Source organism: Macaca thibetana, chromosome 9, assembly GCF_024542745.1.
Source record: "Macaca thibetana thibetana isolate TM-01 chromosome 9, ASM2454274v1, whole genome shotgun sequence".
Classification (NCBI taxonomy): Eukaryota; Metazoa; Chordata; class Mammalia; order Primates; family Cercopithecidae; genus Macaca; species Macaca thibetana.
In genome coordinates, this window is record NC_065586.1 from 103,809,371 (window position 1) to 103,830,942 (window position 21,572).

Consider the following 21,572-nt stretch of genomic DNA (forward strand, 5'->3'; position numbering starts at 1 on the left):
AAATGTTTATATATGGGGCATAGAAGTACATGACTTTCTGAAACATGATTATTTTTCCCCAAAAATAGAGAAACAGAAACATATTTCTAACCTAAATTCTGTCTTGAAATCTTGCACATTTTTTTATTTCAGTGATTTTCTTAGGATTCAATAGTTCTGATACGTAAAAACTATGTTTCTTTTGTTTGTACCAGGATAGAGTTAAGAATAACATAACAGGTATAATAACCAATAGGATTTTTTCTGCCTCTTGTTTCCACCCAAAGATATAAACAAAGTTTTATTCATTTATATCTCTTGGTATCCTTCAAAGTTTTATTCATTTATACAGTGTAGTCCCCATCAGGGGCCTCACATGCCCTTTAACAAATACTCCACAACAGATCTTCCACCTGAATTTCTGATGCCCAAGAAGTTGCTTAAGTGCAAACCCCTCTCTCCCCAAGGACAATTTTGTATATTAGGCTCATAGCTTCCAACACCCTCTAATGATCTCTTCCTACAACTCATGTCACAGACAGCGTGGCTTGTCCTGTCAGGCTATGCTGCCCACGTGTGATCTACTGCAATCTTGGAGCCCCTGAAACCCTGGAAGTCTTAAAGCAGGTTGAGTCCTGGCTGCAGGGATTTTATTTGTGTTAATTTTGCCACTTGATTGTCAAGTAGGATCTAACTTTATTCTCCAATGTTTTACAAACCATTTAATGTAAGCAAATCTTTTTATTTTTGCTTAAAGCACATCTCTCTTCAGGACCCAGATATGAGTCCATGAAGGCTGGACTGGGGGAAACTACCTAGCAAAAACTATGCTCTCCTCAGAATTAACCTTCTTCCCTGAGAATGAGACTTATTTGTAAGTCCAACTCCCTCTCCATAAATATGAGTTCTCTCTTGTGATGTAACTTGGGCCCATACACAAATATGTAATTGGTGGACTGTCCCATTGCCAGCCATGACTTGTCAGGCATACATGTAGAATGGACCTTAAACTCAAGCCAGATGTATCCCTGCTCATAATTTAGTACTTTTTCAGGCTGGAAAGACTAGAGCTATTGATTTAGTTTTCCATTCTGGGTAGAAACATTCTAGGAAGGAAGTATCGCTCAGTCTCTTCTGTGTAAGAACATAGTGTTTACCCACAGAAGGATATAGAGAATAAGGAAATAACATATCTGTAAGTTTCTGTGCCAATCAAATGAAAGTCAAGGTGGATAGAAAGGGTAGAGTCCAAGTGAAACAATATTGGGAAATCTGTTCTAGGATGTGACGAAGTAATATTAAGGGGTGTAAGGGTCTCCTTCACTCTTCAACTTTTGACATTTAGCAGGTCATTCTAAGGCAGAAGACCTAATTGTGAGTCACAGACACTAACCCATGGGTCAAAAATTGTCCAGGAGTGTCCTCTAAAATGTTAATTGAATCCAGCACCCCATGTTGTATAATTCCCTGATCAGATCCACTCTCTGGCTTATCTCTTGATTTTACAGCCATGAAACCCCACAGTTTTGGGTAAAAAGCACCTCTTGTATCATCAACCTCTGCAACCCTCACCTCTAATGCCATACTCCCATCAATTGAGGGAAGTGCCCTATGGGCACTGCTAGATATAATAAATGCTGATGATGCCATCCGTGGGACTATCAATATTTATGACCAGGGTGTTGTGGTTCTGTGACTAGTAAGCTCCCATTGAGTTTCCTCTAGTGGCCTGTGTCATCTGGCTCTGCTGACATCTCTAGCCAGATCTCTCGCCACATCTCTCCCATTCGGCTCCCTGAACTCTGCGCTCCTGCCATGCTGAACTACTTAATGCTTCCTGCTGTGTCATGATCTCTTCTGTCTCTGTGACCTCTTCTGCCTCTGTCTCTGCAAAGGACACTTTCTCTTCTTCACCCCTTTGTTGCCTCTTGGTTGTCATCGTTCTTCTTTCCGGTCTGAGCTCTGAGGTCTTTCCTTCCCAGAAAGCTTTTCCAATTTCCTTAGATGAGATTACATCCCCGTCCTCACCCCTCTTTCCCTCTCATATCACTTTTGTAACTGTATGTTTCTCTTCCCATGTAGCCTGTGAGCTTCTTGAGGAGACAGGAGTGATGTCTCACATCTATCTCCCAAGCTTAGGCAACTGCCCAAGATACAGAGGCACAATAAATATGTGTTGAATAAACAGGTTATGCCTTTACCACTTTATTATTTCTGTCATTTCTGATTGCGTGGGGCACTTCACACTCTCCACCTTTGTGATGCTGTTCATTTTAATAGGTGTTAACAGAAAATAAATTGCTATTGATGCAATTGTTACTTAGAATGCAAGAGTGGCCTTTAAGCCCAGCTCTGTGTCAACAAAATGCAAGGACAGCCAACTGTTGGGAAGAATTTCCAGGAAGTAAACCAATTAGTTTCACATGCTTTGCTTAATATTTTATTTGCATTTCATGCCTCATGTTTTAGTGAATCTGTATTGGCAACCCATAATAATTGCTAGTTCACCTATTATTTGTTCAGCTAATGGTTTGGTTTAAAGTACAAACAAAACTGAAATCAGAGAGATGATGAAAGGCATGCAAGAAGGGGAGAAAGGAAGAAAGGAAAGAAAGGAAGATGGCTGAGAGGGAGGGAAGGAGGGAGCAAGGGAGGAGAAAGGGAAAATAATTCCAAACAGGTTTCAAGATTGAGCTGACCCTGCCATCTAAATATAGTGTGGCCACATGTACATATTGAAGACAAATGATTTACTCACTGGCTTAGAGGAAATCAGATAAATTATCTTCCAGTGACTCCTGACTAGCCAACCTCAGAAACAACTCTCTTTTGAGAAAGAGGTTTTGTGATAGGGGATACATTAGCTATTTTTTTGTTTCACCTGGTTACAGAGTTCTCAAGCTGCCTTAAATATCATAGAAGAAATTTCAGGTTGAAGTTGATGACTTTATTCAGCTTCTTTGAACATGTCAACATGGAAATTGTCCTTGAACACACAGCTCCACATGCACACGGGCTGAGGAAGATACTGGGAAATGGATTCTATATGTAAGTATAATATAGATCTGGTGCTTTGAATACAGCATCTTTGAGCTGCCTCACATCATGGGGCCAGTGGGGAGAAATGTGTTGTGGCAGAGTAGAAAATAATTTTCTTAGTTTCATGATTTATTGGACAACTCTATATAGGCTTCTGTGCAGAACATGAGGCAGAAAGACCATTACGTCTAAGAAAACAGGGACTAAAGGTCTAGTTGTATGCTTAGGATTGAGCACAGACTAGGCACATTATTGATATTTAATAGTTATAAGTAGAATTAATTAACTTCGTATGATTGTCTTGACTCTGTAAGGGAGAGGTATTGTCTCTTGAAAAAGTGTCACCTGTAGATACATTTTACTCTCTCACCTACCTATTCTTCAGCCTGTTGAATAGCAACTTTCTCCAAGGTACTTCTTGATAACCCTGTATTTCCAATGTGGCCATTTCATTGTCAGTGATGGACCTGCAAATCTCTCAATAAATCACTTTACTTTGGGGACGACAATCTTATTATACAAAAATCCTTTAAAAGCCTTGGTGGGCTAATCGATGCTGAGCGAACCAAGGCAGGAATCCAGAGTAGGCTGTGGGCACTGAGGAAAGTGACAGCCTCATCACAAGATAGTTATTGCAGGAAGAGGAAAGAAAATCAAAGCAGAAGCCAGAGCTGCAATTTCGTTTGTGCAAAATGAGTTTTTATTGCTGTGAAAATAAAAGGTGATTCTAATGCTTGCCTTTTTTCAAAGTAGTAACTTAAGCTCTACAAAGAAAAGGAGACTTAGTCATAAATTAAGGTTATAGAACTTTAAACCACATTAGGAAAGCATGAGGGGAAATGAGAATGGAGAGTCACTCTATGTAAATCCCAAATTGCATAGACACTGATCCAAGCCAACCCCTAGGACTTATTCAGTGCTGGCCTCTCAAGGGGTAACCTGGTTTGGGAACTAGGGATTATCTCATTAAAAATATACCATTTAAATTAATATTATTAGAAAGAATAGAAGATAGCCTTGAAAAGGGAGACAGGAAAAGAGATGAGAAGGGAAATCGAAGATTAGGAACCCAAGCTGAGAGGTTGAGGCAGCAGAATGATGTTTGAACTGAACTGAGCAAAAGCGAACAGTAAGAGGTTAATTGTGGAAACTCCATGTTCCAATAGAGTAGACATGGACAAAGCTGATTGCTAACTTTCTCCTTGTAAGGAAAACTCCCTTCAAATGATGAGTATTTGACATTAAATTTACCTCTCATCTCTGTCAGAAATATCTTTGCCTTCTAACGTGTTCAATCTTCTAATTTGATGATGGATTCATTTCTTTAGATCTCCTTCATGCTGGCCAGAACTTTCGCTCACTACCTTTGTACCAGGCATGAGCACTATCAGCTGAGCACTTACTCACATATATCCTTCTAGCACTTTCTGTTTCTCTCGTATCCAATTCCTCCACAACTTCCCATTAATGCCTGCTTTATCTATGGCCCATGCTATGATTTCCCATTGCTTTATTATTTAATATTTAAAGTGTGCATATAATTTATCATCCAAACTAGAAAACTTGAGAGTAAGGAACAGGCATAAGCCATGCCTGTCACTGGGCAAATCTAAATATATGATCAGTCTTTCCATAAAGTATATTTCCTGGGGGCATATATGTGGCAACTTATTACTATGATCTTTTGATTTTTCTTTAACCTTTTCAAAAAAATTTGACTTGGGCCTTAATCTAAAATGTCATCTCCCATAGAACAGAGACTCTGTATTATTTCTTCTTTTGTTCCATTCATTGCATAACACTTTGCTAGCAGGTGCCTAGCAGGTACACAGTGAACACACAGTGTATGAATTTAAAACAAAATAAATGATTCATGGCTGATGATCACACAGCAGTTGTCCTCAGTTTTAACTGCTCATAATGATTACCTGGGAAATTAAAAATAATCAAAGTTAATGATGTCTTGGTCCCATCTCCAAATATTCTGTTTAATTGGCCATGTGTCTGGCTTGGACACCAGGGCTTTTAACCATTACCAGGTGATTCTGAAGTCTAGCTAGTATTACAGACAAGCCCGAGGGACTTCATTTTTCAAAATGGTGGTGATGAAAACATATACTCTGTGAGTATAGAGGCCAGGAAGGAAGAACCCTACAAAATCACACAGTATCAAAAACCGTGTCAGAACTGCAGGATTATTAAGCACTCAGACTTTAAAGCTAGATGGATGCAGATTCAAATTGAATAGGACACAACCTGCTGGACAGAATGACAAGGACACAGTACTCCAATTCACTACCTCTGAAAAGCACTAAAGAGTAGTACATTGTCCTAGATTTCCTCCCATCATTTCAATTTAAAATATTCTGAGGCCAGGCATGGTGGCTCACGCCTGTAATCCCAGCACTTTGGGAGCCTGCGGTGGGCGGATCACCTGAGGTCAGGGGTTTGCGACCAGCCTGGCCAACATGGCAAAGCCCTGTCTCTACTAAAAATACAAAATGTAGCCGGGCATGGTGGTGGGCGCCTGTAGTCTCAGCTACTAGTGAGGCTGAGGCATGAGAATTGCTTAAACTCAAGAGGTAGAGGTTGCAGTGAGCTGAGATTGCGCTACTGCACTCCAGCCTGAGGGATAGAGCGAAACTCTGGAAAAGAAAAACAAATAAATAATTCTGGCCTGTGGTAAGACATAAATGCAAAATTGCTCTGAAAACATGATCATCAAACTCCTATATCTCTAGTAAATCATTCATTGCCCCGCCCCATTGTAGGAGTATGACTTTCCTTTAGACGTCAAAACAGGGCAGTGTCTAAAGTTGTTATTTTATTTGACTGCTAATTATGAGACTTCAAAACAAGCAACAAAGGTTAAAGTCCTTCCAAGATTTCCCACTGATTACTGGTCAATGTCCATACCTTTGATGTTCAGCTTTCATGATGTGATCCCTACTCTTCCCTCCAGTTGTATCCCCTGGAGTCTATCCCATATATACCCCAGCTGTTTAGAATTGCTGTCCCATGTTTCTTCTCACTTCTGCCAATGAGTCCCTTTTACTGTGCCCTCATCATGCTTGACTGCAGCAGACAGAGGCATTGATTTTAAAGTGTCTCCTCATATTGCAATTTTTGGTTTCTCTGTTTTTTCATGGAATGTGAAACTTCAAGGACAAAGACAGGTTTAATGCTCCTCTATATCTTGAAAAACAAACAGACAGCAGGCCTATACCAAGTTCTCCAAAGGGATGAATAAGTGAAAGAAGGAATAAATATTGATTTTGCAATGTTACTGATAAAGGCAACCACAAAATTAGATCACTGATATCTATGAGGAAAACATGTTTGCCTAGTGATGAAGCAAAGGAAAAGTTTCTACCCAGAAATTGAAAATGTGGATGCTATTATTTTGTTAGAAATGACTTTGTTTCCTTTGCTTGGGAAGAAAGCAAAAATTTCAGCAAACGGCTTCTTTACTAGGCAAAAAGCAGTTTATTTGCTGGTCTGCCTGAATAAAGAAGGGAAAATAAGTTTGGTTGGTGGAGGAGCTAAAAGTTTTGCTGTTACAATAGAAGCAGTAGCATTTAATTGTCACTGAGAGAAGACAGGAAGAAGAGCATGGCTTGAAATTCAGTGGTCTGTATCATCTACTAGCTCCTGGCCACTGGAAAATTAAACATGCCACTGAACTCCTATTTTATAATCTTTGAACTGGTTATAACAACACATGCCTTCATTTGTCTAAATTGTAAATTAATTGACCAACTTAGTTCAACATATGTGACATATAAATCTTCCATTTTCCCTGCTCTTTCCCTAAGTCAGAAGTGAGCAAAGCCAATCTGTAAGAAAATAAAAATGAAAGGAGTAGATTATTTTGATTTTTTAATGTCCAGTGATTATATTGCTTAATTGAAATTCCATGGAAGTAACTAAGATTATACTTAAATAAATAATAGCAAGTGAATACCAAATGAAAACATTTTTAAAGCGAGAATTTTACACTAAAAAGATCAATTTAGTGTTGTATAAATATAAACATGAGCATAAATACATCAACAAGATCCATGGATCGATCATTTGATTGAAGATAGTGTCTTTCTCTGCTGAGAAAACAGTTTTTTCCTCCTTTTTCTCTTGGTTGGTTCAATATTTAACTCTGATCATCCAAGAGAAATCTTTGTGGTACCTGAAGAGGTATAAGCTGTAGGAGTCCCTGCTTTGAAGGCAAAAAGGAAAATAAAGCTATGTTTATCACAAAAAAAGAAAGAAAGAAAGAAAGAAAGAAAGAAAGAAAGAAAGAAAGAAAGAAAGAAAGAAAGAAAGAAAGAAAGAAAGAAAAAACAGAAAAGAGCAAACACAAGAGACAAAATGCCTTGCTAATTGTATAAATTTGCTAAGGACACCATAACAAAGTACCATGGTTGGAGTGGCTTAAAAAAACAAAAATTTATGTTTTCATAGTTCTGGAGGCTGGAAGTCCAAGAACAAGGTGTCAGCAGGGTTGAATCCTTCTGAGGACTATGAGGGAAGGATTTATTTCAGTCCTTTCTCCCTGGTTTGTAGACAGCTGTTTCTTTCTTGTGTCTTCACATTGTCTTCCTTCTGAATGTATTCTGTCCAAATGTTCTCTTCTTATGAGGACACCAGTCATACTGGACTAGTGCTCACCCTAATTACGTTATTTTAATTTAATTGCCTCTATAAATCAATACCTTCTTTCCAGATTCAGTAAAATTCTGAGGTATTTGGGGTTAGGATTTCAACATGAACTTTTTTGGGGGCACAATTTAGCCCACACAATAGCTTTCTCCTTTTTACAAAGTATAAGGATGCCAACAAATGCAGCTGTTACTCATTTTCATCTTAGTGTGTATTTTAGTCCACTAAATTTAAGCACTTAAATACAAATGTAAGCAAATGAGCTATTTTAGCTTTAAAAGATAATTTTCATGTCAAAATAAACCTGAAATTGTGAAAAGAGATTTTATCCTTGCTTAATAGAATACCTAAATGATAAATGATATTAAGTGTTCACTATATGTTGACCACTGTAAAAAAAAAATCCTCTTCAGAAATCACCTCATTTAATCATGTGCTTACTGCAGCAGTGGAAATTAAGTGAGATTATTGAGGACCCCTAAATCTGTAAAAATAGAGTTATGGCAATGGGGAGCAATAATTCCTCAAGTGGATCACTGAGACTACCGGTAAGCAGAGTCACTTCTATGTCCATGCCTTGATTCCTAGATTATGTTCAGCCTTTAGGGGCCATAGCTTCATAGAATGGTTACTTTTCTGTAAGACTTTTGGATAATTTTGCTGGCTAATGCTCTGTGGGCAGGGAATAACAAACCATACCCAGAATATGTATCAAATCCAGTCAAGATGAATTATGCAATTTCCAGGATGGAAGGAATCCAATATAATCAATTTGCCACCAGGTGAATAGCTTATCTCTTTGAGAGATGGTGTCACATTGTAATTCACCATTTGTTTTTGTTGGAGGTGGATATTTGGCAGCGGCAAGAGCTAGACAAGCTTTTGTGAGTGCTAGACCATGTTATTGGGCCTGTGTGTAGCCTCCATTCCTGCTATTGTAGCTGTGCAATCCTTGTAGACTTCATGCCTGCATTAGTGTGGTCAACCAGCTGAGTTGTTTTGTTTACTTGATTGTTTAGTAATTTTTCTATGGTGAATGCATTCCAGTTGATATTAGCATGTGACACCAATGATCTTCACATTTCTTGCCCATCCCATGATGTCTAATATAGGCCTCTTTCCTATATTATTTCCTATATTTCCTCTGATCCTCCACTTTATCTCTTTCTAGGTCCTTGACTAACTAGTCAAGTCCTTTGGTTCGAGAGTTTATACATCCATATTTAGGGACACATTTTCCCATCAAAAGCAGATTGTGAGGCATTGCTCTTGAGGGCCTGCCAGTTAGAATAATTTTTCCCTCACTGCCATCTTTCAGGGCCACTATTGCAAGTCTATAGTACATTTGTCATCTATTTTCAGCATGCATGAACATATTGAGCTAATTCACCCATGAATCAAGTCCAACATTTCATTGTATTTGTTGGCTGGTTACCATAGATATTAGCAGAGAGTAAGCCACTATAGTAAAACTGATAGATGATATGGGTTTCTGGGCAGCCCAATTGATCAGCTAACTTGGGCCCTACTCCTGCCTGATCTGGGAGTCACTGTTTTTACCTAATAATGTCTAGGCTCATGAATTGCTGTGTCAAAGAGAAGTCAGCTCATGCTGTGTCGTTAAGGTCATGTAGCCACACAATGTCATGGCTTAGCTCAAGAAATACAGGGAATCTAAAATACATTCTAGTTATTTTACTGAGGTTGAACATAAAATCCACATGACATTTTTTCCTATCACAGATAAATGTAGTAGCAAAGAATATCCAGGGCAATGTGACAGAGCCTATACCACATCCTTTGTATGCTCTAGGATCCACTCAAAATAGGTGGCTTTTTGTGTCACTTGGTAAATAAGCTGAAGTGATTGTATTCTGTGTGAAATATACTGCCTCTAGAACCCAAAGAGGGCTATCAGGTTGTGCTTCTTTCTTAGTGGTATGAGATGCAAGAAGCAATAATTTATACTTTATTTTGGAGCTGATATTCTGTCATACTCAGAACATTGGACTCCTAAAATTTCCAATTTTGTGTGTGGTTCTTAAACTCTTGTAGGGTTTCCCTCCCAACCTGGAGGGCATGTGTCTAACCAAGGCTTCCAATCTCGTTTCTACTTATTGATTATCTGGTGTGATTAACATCATGTTATTAATATAGTGGAACAACATGATGTAGGGATCATGTGAGACTTTATTGTACCGGTTGACAAGAGAATAAACATAGCCCTGGAGGATAAATATAAATGTATACTGTTATTTATCCTGCATAAATGCAATATATTTCTGGTACTCATCCTTGGTGGGGATGGAAAAGAGTACATTTTCCAGATCAATAACCTCATACTATGTATCTGAGGCTTTTTTCAATCTCTTTTAGGAAAGAAACCTCATCTGCACAGTATCAGCAATTGGATCTGTTACATGTTGGAGTCTGCAATAATTTATTGGCATCTTCCTATGTCCATCTGACTTTGGAGTAGGGTTATTAAATATGAATACAACTGGGATCATCTCCCCTTCATCCTTTAGGATTTTAAATATGCCACTAATTTCTGTTCCTTGCCTCAGATTCAGGGCCAGGACTAGGATGCACAAGCTTGAAAGTGAATGCTTTCTTAAATGTTGTGCCCTAGGTACTTCGCTGGCTTCATCATAGTGCTGGTTTTACTTAGGATGCAATATTGTTTTTAATTTAAAATTTTGGTGTACTTGGCTTCCCCTACTATGACAGTCCTTGCCACATATGCCAGTGAATCAGTGGAACATCCTGCCAACAACCACATGTGTACCTGCCAACTATAAGTTTGAGGACCAAGGGAAAGATCACTGGGTGTGTCTATGGACCCAACGTAAGCTGGACCCGATCCAGAACTTTACTTTTGACCCAGCCCACAAACTATACTCTAATACAAGGGCCATATGATGTTTCTGAAGTCCAGATTTTAATGTCAAATTGTGTTCTCTGTTTAACACTTCCCAAAATTTCTTTATATCCCCCTTTCCCTAGCGAAAAATAGTCAGTGTTTGTGATCTTAGATCTCTTCAGAACCAAGTGTCAACATTACTTTATTTCCTTTTTGTAATATTACGTGGTCTTTCACCTGAGGATACAATCTCTTCACCAATCAATATATAATGTATCTGAAAATTTGCTCCATTCCCTAAATTGAGCAAAGGACTGTGATTTTGTTACTAAGGTGATGTTCCTTAGTCTCTTGTTTATTTTTCATTTCTTTTGATTGTATAGGTTGAACAATACTCTTATTCCTGCCCATCCTCTTGCTCCTGGCAAATACTTTGTTCTATTAACTCTGCACAGTTCTCTATGAGTGAGCCGGCCCTGGCTGTCATTCTGACATTCATCATGATCTTTGTGTCTACCTGACTGATGTTTGAGCACTGCAACCTGGCTCCTATAATTTTGGTATCCTATCATTGCATTGTTATGAGGCAGCCCGGTTCTGTAACAGCACCTCCTTTCATTAGCCGCGACCTAAAGATGACAGTCAGTATGAGTTTCTCAAGATTCTGGGCTTGTCTCTCTAGCACATTCCTTATTTCTTTGGAACAGAGTCTTCTGGCCATTTCACAGAACAAATCCAACTGGCCTTTCATAGTATATACACTCTCATATTTCCACTTCTCTGAGCCCTTTAATCCTTTCTTCCAACACCTACTTTAATAGCTCTGGCATTTGTACCTCAATTATTATGAGTCATCTCCCCATCAAAATTTTCAAGAACTATTCTACCGGCAAATTAGCACCCAGAGTCCTTGCTGGTTGTTAAATCCTATATCTTGGGATAATGCTTATAGGTCAGTAACCTATTCTTGTCTACCTGTGTGTTCTTCTCCCTAGGTGAAGAATCTTCAGGATCCAGCCTCACATACTCTTCTGGCTACCGCCAGTATGATCTGGCTTGGTTTAGCAGCTCCTGCAGCTTTGTGGGGCAGAGCTTAGTTTAATAGGCTAAGGCTTCCCTGACTAGTTTATGTTGTGACTTAATCCTACGTATTGGTCTTGTGGCCAGGAGGGATGGTGAGGGTACATGCTTAAAGGAGATTTGCATTGTCTTGCAAGTTGGAGGACTCTTCTTTTTCTTCAAACAATGGGGACACTAGTTATTGACATATTCCACTTCTTCAGGCCCAGTTTAGGGATTTGTAGGGATTCAAAATTTAATAATTTATCTACCCAGAAAATCCTACCCCAATTCTTAGGGTCTCACCACTCCTCAATTTATGAGTTTTTCTACCCAAATAATCTGATCTTTGTTCTTAGGGTCTTGCTACCCCTTTGTAGTCAGAGCTCTGCCTGACAGAGCAGACTTAATATTTTTGAGAACCTTCTCTGGACTTCTGTTTCCCATATAACTGTGCATGGCACTTGATCCTCAGATAGTTTTCTGTCCTCTGATTGCAAAACAAATCACCCTTATCTTTAAACTGGTGATTAATAGCCCTTAGCATTTCACTGTCTTTCTTCAATACATTGATCAACTCTGCACATAGCCATCGTATTTCTATTGTCCTATAATGACTACTTTCTTGTACCTCTCAAATACCAGAGATATGGAACCTGTTGGTGCACTTCCTTTCACAATTATCCCATCCCATTTCACTACTGGTCAAAATTAAATACATATACTGCAAAGGGGCTGTCTGTGAAGGGGCTCCATCTTTCATCAATGATAGCATTTTTACTGCCAGCTAGTGGGTGATCATGCTCCAAAATACCGTTTTAGAATGTTCACTTTGACCACTTATATCTCCAAGTGTCAAAGTCGGGTTTCCTGGAAAACAGACTCTGAGATACAGATGGGCATGCTGTTGTTTTATTTGGGAGCAAGGGATGCAGGAAACGACAAGGGTGAAAGCTGAACTGTAATTCACTCATAATAGAGGCCTCAGCTAATCAAATGGAGTGCTATAAATTTGAGATGTCCCTTCAGAGATATCCCTAATTAAGGCAAGAGCCAGACGTTTGTATCCCTACATTGACTTGTCCTTAGATGTGGGAGGGAGGTGCCATGAAGAGAAGATGGGTAAAGCAGCTCTCTGGGCAAGGATAGTTTATTGGGAGAAATTCAGCTGAGATATACCAGCAGCAATATTCCCTGCAGTTGGATTAGTGGATACCTTAGTCCTAAAGGGCCATCTCAGGGATACACCACCAATATATAGTACTGATTACCTAACACTTTCTCTCCCTGCTTCTCAGGAAATTTCATGTTTAGAGAATAGCAAGAAGGTATAATAGAGAAGAAGAGGCAAAATGTGGTTAGTATTAAAATAGCTTAACTATTTTCCAGAATAGTTTCCAGAATAGTGATTGCTTGTTCTGCATATCTTAATGATAAAGGGAAAGATAGAATTTGCTACAGTGCACTGAGGTTTGGAATTCTAGAAAGCTAGTTTTAATTCCATGCTAGCTACTTTGGGCAAGTAACTTTATATCTATGTCTCACTTTCTTCCTCTGTATATAATTGTACTGATACCTCTCTTGAAGAATTGGGAAATCTGCCTGGGTCCAAAGATCTTAAAACCTCTGTCTCAAAGTTTCCTGCTATACTGGTAGGAGAAACTTAATAAGTTGGATTTCTTTCCTGCTTCTACCATCATGCAGCTACTCTGTCAGCAGTGGGGATGGGTTTGGACTGAGCCATCTACTCCCTCTAAACAAATACTCAGAGAGATATATAGATGGCTGGCCTTGACTGTGTGGTACATGCATTTTCTGATAGTAAAACATAGGTTTTTGTCTATATGAAGCCACTTGCCTGGAAGCCTTACTCCACAATTTTAGATTCATTACCTCTATGTTCAGTTAATCATCTGTGCCCACCCAAAAGTAGGAGATAGTCTGGACTCAGAAAAAAAAATAGTACTGATATGTGTGCACTTTTTCATGTGTTAAATGCTCTTGGTAAAAGTCCCTACAACTTTAATAATCGTGAAAATGCAGATATGTATTACAATTTCAGAACCACTGATGACTGGAGTTAAGCATAGGGGACAAATGCATGCTAAAGAGGATTGACCAGAGTTTGGATCTCCACCAGATGTTCAGGGAAAGACAACTGTTTTCTGGGCAGGTCACACCTGTTTTATTAGCAATGATATGAGCCTTTAGGTGATCACACAGAAATTAAACAGTTAAGGATAAATGACCTAAGAGGACTTAACAATTTAATCTTAACTAAAGAGCAAAGAGAATGCAATCTAAAAACAGGATTGTAAGCAGAATTGTGGGTTAATGACCTTGTACTTTTTAATCTAATGGAGCACATATAGTTCTGGGCTGGAAGTAATGAATTTTAGGAAATAAATACATATACTAGAATTTTATGAATAAATTATTGTAACACTAATCACAATTAAATTGCCTTGTTTTAATATGATTCAGTAATTAAGCCACAAGTGGCTTGCTGCCTGGTTTTTGCCTGAACAGGCACCAAATAAAAGTATTTGCCTCAGCTAAAATATTTGTGAATATATTTTCAAAGTTTTTATTTTCAGTAAGTGGACATTGATAGGAATATTAATAATATAAAATGATTACTTTGTTCTTTTTGTTTTTCCCTTTTAGGATATGCATCTGCATAGGAAAACCATCACTATAATTAGCTGGGTAAGCCTGGGCCCTCTTGCATTCAAGAAACACTGTCATTGCTGACTTCGTTCTCTTGCCAAGAGGAGAATTGTTTCGAAATCATTCAATTTCACCTGCCATCTATTCCTCAGTACTAAATTAGGGCAGCTCTGGTCAGAAATGAAATAACAACTGTCCCCTTATCTAGATATGTATAAGCCTCTCTTGGTTTTATCCAGGTCAGTTGCCTTACTTCTGTGTACTCACAGGAGGCTATGAGCTAGATCATAGCTAGATCAAGGGAACAGTTGTTATTTCATCTGTGTAGCACTGTTCTTACCACATTCCAATCACCTACACATGATTCCACTGCTGATCCAGATCATATTAATCTTGTATCCCCAGATGATGCTCAATAAATATTAATCCATTGAAGGAAGGGAAGAAGGAAGAAAAGAAGGAAGGAAGGAAAGATGAAATGAGACTTAATGTGCAGTTGAGTAAAATCACTACTTATCTATTTGTATTGTTATTCATTGAAAAAATTCTTAGCATTTGCCTTGAGTGGGTATCTATAAGAATTAAAAAAGAGAAAGAAACATACACACAATAATAGTAGGAAGGAGCAGGGAGACAGATGAGATTAAAACAATTTTCTGTCTTCATAAAATGTAGAGTTCATTTGATATAATTTGTACACACAAAACAAGCAAATGAACAAAGACAACAACAACAGAACAGCACAATAACAAAATTACTTGTCAGGCACTGCAGTGGTAATCATATTAATTGTATTTCTCACTGTAAGACTACGCAATAGATGCTGTTGTCATTACAGTTTTAGAGATAATGAAACAGGTAAAAAGAGCTTAATAAACTTCTTTAAGGCCTCTCACAATATAAGAGATGGAGCCGGGCCGGGCGCGGTGGCTCAAGCCTGTAATCCCAGCACTTTGGGAGGCCGAGACGGGCGGATCACGAGGTCAGGAGATCGAGACCATCCTGGCTAACACAGTGAAACCCCGTCTCTACTAAAAAATACAAAAAACTAGCCGGGCGAGGTAGCGGGCGCCTGTAGTCCCAGCTACACGGGAGGCTGAGGCAGGAGAATGGCGTAAACCCGGGAGGCGGAGCTTGCAGTGAGCCGAGATCCGACCACTGCACTCCAGCCTGGGCGACAGAGAGAGACTCCGTCTCAAAAAAAAAAAAAAAAAAAAAAGAGATGGAGCCCACTTTTTAACAAAGACAATCTGGTTTCATAACCCATGCACCAACTGCTACGTAATATAATTGTCAAAACCATAAATATTATATGTTCAAAGGAGGAAGACGTCATTGATAATTAATAATTGTGGTGACCGGATTACAAAATGTGATCACAAATCACAAAAATGTCAAGAACTATAAAGAGTCTGAAGTTTTACCCTACTTGCAAGCTATCAAGTAACCAGCCAGAGTTTAACTTAGGATACTAGTAGAAGACAGGAAACGTCTGGGTCAAAGACGATGGACAGTTTATTTCTCGTAGCAATTGCAGATGCCAGAATACTAGCATTTACACTGGTTCCTCAATCCTTGACATTCTTAGGGGTATACTACAGCAGAAGATCCCTGAGGTTAGATAATGCAATTTTCAAACAGAGTGTTGTAGGAAAATTGGCCCTTTTGTGTCAGAGAGAAATAGTATTCTCATAGTCCAAGGGTGTAGGCAAGCTGCTGTTTGCTATTTCTGTCTTCCAAAACTGTTCATTATGCAAGCATCCTTGAAATTTGAAAATATTGGTATAATTTTATATCATTACAAAGATTCTTTACAGATAAACATATTGAAATTTGATAAAAACCATTGTCAAAGAGCAATTAAAGGAAGTTGACGTAAACATTGTATAAAATGTTTGTAAAAAATAATTATACAATTACTAGTAATTTTAATCCAGTAATTCTAGCATGGGAATAAATACTAAGGAAATGATTGTGAACTTCAGAAAGCCTTTGTACATAAAGACGTTCAGTGTAGTCTGTAGTAAAACTGAAAGTGCTAAAGTATTTGTAAGTCCATTGGAGTATCTTTATTGTATTTTACTTGTCTAAATAACATTTGGAAATGTTCATGTTATAAGTGTTATTTATGTATAAAATTCTGTTTTTCCAACTTATTTTTAAATATGTTAACATACAACAAATATGGTATTTTACTTTTTTCTTCTTACATTCTTATATTTTCTTAATTTTCTACAGTGGTATATATTAGTTGCATGATTAAAAATAATAACAAGAGATTCCAAAGAATTTCACTTTAAAGACACATTTATCACACACTACTTGGCATTGTACCAGATTTTCAAGGGATTAAAGGGAAAACATGACATATAACTTGAGGTTAAGGAATTCACAATTTAGTAATTAAAAACAGAAACATAAACCACTACTAAGAGTAGAATGAGCAGCTCACGCCTGTAATCCCACCACTTTGGGAGACCAAAGCTGGTGGATCATGAGGTCAGGAGATCGGCTGACATGGTGAAAACTTGTCTCTACTAAAAATACAAAAAATTAGCTAGGAGTGGTGGCGGGTGCCCGTAGTCCCAGCTACTTGGGAGGCTGAGGCAGGAGAATCACTTGAACCCAGGAGGCGGAGGTTGCAGTGAGCTGAGATCACACCACTGCACTTCAGCCTGAGCAACAGAGGGAGACTCTGTCTCAAAAAAAAAAAAAAAAAAAAGTAGAACACTACAAATTTTCAAAAAAGTTGCAAGTAGCATGATTTGACAGACAAGTGTAAGGAGCTGATTGTTCAAGGGAAAAGCAGATGCTCCATGGAGGGATATATATTTGTCTGGGCCTTAAAGAAAGAGATTCTCCTGCCTACAATGTCCTGGGGTAGGGTCAGCTGGGGAACTCTGAGAGTCTCCAACCTTGATATAACAAATGAAGGAAGTTCTGGTCCAAGTAAGGTTTGATGAAGTGAAATATCATCTTCCTGCTTGGAGAACAAATGTACTTATCTATGCTAGGATACAGAAAAAAGAAAAAGGAATTACAAGGACAGCAGGCCCAGGGAGGGAGAGTTGGCAGAGGAAAAAGAGGTTATGATTTATAGACAAAGATGCCAGTTTACATTCTCCTGCTAGGGGAAAAATCAGTATCGGTATCAAATAGAGTAGCTACTTCTTTAACCAGAGTGAATGGGGGGAATTAGGTACATTAAAGGAAACATGCCATTTTTGGGTGTGTAGGGGGTGGGAGTACTTTTCCATAATGAGTGAATTTGGAGGAGAATAGAGGAAGATCAGATACAATGTTTTAGAGATTTTGAGATACCCAACAAACAACGGCCTGCTGTCCTACTGGATTCTGAATGAATTGAGGATAGACTATTACACTGGTTTTCTTGGCTAAGTGTCCACTTAGGGTAAAACATTTGGCTTCTCCCCAGGTCCACCAAGTGGTCTTTCTAACAAGAGTTGAGCGAGAGTTAGATCCAGTGTGCCCCTGTCTTTTCTTGCTTAGCAATACACTAAAGGTAGCAATGGTAGGAAGATGTGGGTTCTAATTTGGAGGCACAGGCCTTGGTATTTGCTCATTTTCCCCTTTGCAGAAATTTCATAAAGAATATTTTCTTTGTTTAGTGGTGTCTAAATTTTCTATGTCTGATTACTTTAAGCAATTGTGACTCCATGGACCAGGAACAGAAATACTTAAGCATTCATCTCATTTTATCATAGTAAAATTCCTATTCGGAGGAAATCAGTTTGTCCCCAGGTGAAAGTTGGAATCAATAGCCATTCTGTGCATCACCATTTTACTGAACAAGATATTTTAGTAAATTAGGGTAGTGGATGATGGAGATGTCCTTGAATCTTATCAATAATGAATAAGCTGTTGTTTAAAGAAAACAATATGGGTCCTCTCTTGGCAGAATTCAGGCTATATCTCTGTAGGGACAGATTTTCTGAGTAATCTGATGATCAGATTTGGCTTCGCTGTTCCAGGCACCAATCTAATGAAATTACAATCTTTTGTGCTCAGCCTGACTCACTGAGGAGGACAGCTGTCTTCAAAGAAGGCCTTCAGGTGACCTGCAGGAAGCCCCTGGTGAAAATGGAATGAAAGAGGACAAGGCATATGTGGAGCTAAGTGAAGTAGCAGAGTAACCTACGAGTCCTGGATAGATAAGGTTTTTTAACTATTACATATGAATGTTATTATTACCAATTACAACTATTAATAACAGTGATTTCAGCGATTTCATTGTATTAACCATGATTTAATGCATATTCCCTGAGTGCCAGATACAGTCCACAGTGACATATTTCATTTATCCTGCAACAACCTCATGAGAAAGATGCTATTAACATCATCATTTGTTTGGATGAGAAAATTGAAGCTTAGGAAATTAGTAACTGTGCAAGGCAGTATGACTAGTAATTGGTGGAGCCAGAATTTAAGACTGGGTTTGTTTTCTGCCAAAACTCATGATCTTAACATTACACAAAAGCCTGCTAATTCCTTCATCTACCATCCCACAATAATGAGGTATACTTGAACCTGAGCCACATAAACTCATTTCTTTGCTAAAGGAGTATCCTATTCTATGACAGAAAAGAAATAAATCAACAGCTAGTTATTAGTAAGATTTGGGAGAATATCAAAATTTCACTGGTCTGACAATCTATCCTATATATTTTCTATAGGTCTGAGATCCCTTTGAGTTACCACAAAAGACTGTGTTCAAATTTCAACTTGTAATGTTTAAGAGGATACAGGGACAGTGAGAGAAGAGAAACAACTCACTTCACCATCAACAGAGCTAAACTGCTTCTTAGGACTATTTCCTGATATCATGTAGTACCTGACAAATTTGAAATAAGACAAAACATTAAGGAGAAAGGGAAAGTGAAAAAAATCCTCCACTAAATAAAATGTAAACGTGAGAAGGGTAAGTTTGTTGCTTCTTTAATTTCCCAGAAAGCCAAGACGTCGCTCAGTTGGTTAAGGGGAAATCTCCTCTCCTCTACATTTTAGTTACTTCAAATGTATTGTTAGTATTTAGTATTATATAAATACTATTTATACAACATATAATTTTTTACCGAATAAAAGCACTAAACACATTAATGTCTGTTGTGCATTTTGACATATGTTCTCCTGTTTTGCTCTTCCAAAACCATGTGAGAGGCTGAGTATTTTCATCTCCATTCTCATGATGGGGACATTAAGGCTAAAACAGCAAATGTTTCATCTAATGTCATACGATTCAAAATTAGCAGAGCCAGTTCCAGACTAGATCTTCAGTTATAAATATTCTTTATGTGGTACGTTTTTTATGGAAACTGAGACAGATAGAAAGAAGTCAATTATGAAGGCAAGAGAGAGAAAGATATGAACTTTGACTCCTTTCTGCTGGGACATTTTTCCTGCTTATACCCAGATCTTGGGATTTGAAATAAAAAAGAGTGTGTGTACTTAATTGTGGCAATTTCAAAACATGGACACACATTCGTCAATATTCCTTCCATTAAGAGGTGAGACCTATACCCTGAACTATGGGTATATTTCTATTAGCTTTTACCAATCGAGTATGGCAGAGGTGCATTATGTAACTTTCACGTGTAGGCCACAGAAAACATACAATGACTTCCTTGTTCACTGACAGAGTCATCCTTAGGGCCATAAGCCACGACATAAAAAGTCTGTCTACTCTGATGCTTCCATGCTGGAAAGGTCACATGTAGGGTCTCCTGACCATAGCTGCAGCTGAACCCAACCTTCCAGCCATCCTCAGAAAGGTGTGAGGACTATGAATGAAGCCATTATGGACTCTCTAGACTACTCTGTCTGCCAGCTGTATACCAGAAGTAACTTTTATCAATGCCACATGGAACAGAAGAATCTCTCAGCAAATGCTGCCTAAATTCTTGATCCACAAAGGTGTGAACTCTGATGAAGTGGTTGTCATTTTACACTACTAAAATTTCAAGTAGCAGTGATAGGTAACTGGAACAATGTGTGCCTGTGTGTTTGTGCTGGGAGAGAGGAATACAGGCAATTCTAATGGCCTTGTCCTAGACATAGAAATTAGCTAACAGGGTGCTAAAGGCAGATCATAATCTTGATTTTAGAATGTGACTCAGAGTCATCCTTGGTTTCTTTTTCTCATCCATCTTGGCTATCTTAGAGTATAGTGGCCTGAGTGGTTTTCAGATCATCTCATTGAGAAGGTTGGGGTCTGGGTAGAGATAAAGAAATATGCCTTTCTTATTTGTTAGAATTTTTAAAGTTTTTTATTTTTATTTCTTTTTCAATTACACAGCAGTCAGCAAAAGCATATTATTAAATTCTGCCTTCAATTGAGATGGCTTAAAAGGACAGATTTTTATTTTATTTTATTTTTTTTCAGTGAAAATGACAGATGCCATGTTTTTCACCACATAGTGTTCCATTTTAAAAGGAGCAGGAATTTAGAGATTTTTGGCAGGGCCAAATAATAATTACTATTATTATTATTGATAATGCCAAATTATCATTATCATCAGCAGCAGCAGCATCAAATGTCCCAAATAAATTAATCATCAGAAGAAAACAATAAGCCATATAATCACATTTCCTGCTTGTAACAGTGATAATTGCTCCAGAATAAAACCTAGGCTTTGATGATCACTGCTAGTTAGTCTAAATCTCAGAGAAACAACTCTAAATCTCCTTATACTAGGCAACCCAGCTTGAAGCTGTGTAGAAAACACACACACACACGCGCACACACACACACACACGCACACACACACACACACACTCTCCATAGTGGCAGCTTTTCTTTGATGGTGATGAAAGCTGACATATGGCATAGGTCCCATGAGACAAATATTTGAAAACTCGATCTGTGCCTTTAAATTGCCTCTGCACACAAGAAACTTAAACCTAAGTAAGGAGACCACTCTTAGACAAATGTCTTAGTCTGGCTCATACTGCTATAACAGAATACCCGAGACTGGGTAATTTATAAAGAACGGAGGTTTGCTTGCCTTGTGATTCTGGTGGCTGGAAAGTTTAAGATTGCACAGCCGATCTAGTGAGGGCCTCAGGCTGCTTCAATTCATGGCGGAAAGTGGAAGTGGAGTTACTGTGTGCAAAGAGATCACACGGCAAGAAAGGAAGCAAGAGAGCAAAAATCAAGGAGGCCAGATTCTTTTCTTTTTTTTCTTTTTTTTTTTTGAGACGGAGTTTTGGTCTTGTCACTCAGGATAGAGTGCAATGGCATGATCTCAGCTCACTGCAACCTCCGCCTCCCGGGTTCAAGCAATTTTCC

General features: G+C 38.4%; 1 long non-coding RNA gene across 4 annotated transcripts in view; it reads left to right on the forward strand.

Moving 5' to 3' along the window:
• Positions 1 to 19,196, forward strand: part of LOC126962352 (uncharacterized) — a 57,954-nt gene extending 38,758 nt beyond the window's left edge. For 2 of the 4 annotated variants that reach the window (XR_007728663.1, XR_007728662.1), the window contains 5 exons: positions 2,871 to 3,027; positions 14,264 to 14,305; positions 14,672 to 14,761; positions 18,296 to 18,443; positions 18,961 to 19,196. This is a non-coding gene — a long non-coding RNA (uncharacterized LOC126962352). Of the gene's footprint in view, positions 1 to 736; positions 854 to 2,870; positions 3,028 to 12,894; positions 12,954 to 14,263; positions 14,306 to 14,671; positions 14,762 to 18,295; positions 18,444 to 18,960 lie in introns of all 4 variants that reach the window. The other 2 variants (XR_007728664.1, XR_007728665.1) reach the window with 2 other exon arrangements.
• The last annotated feature ends 2,376 nt before the right edge of the window (positions 19,197 to 21,572 follow it).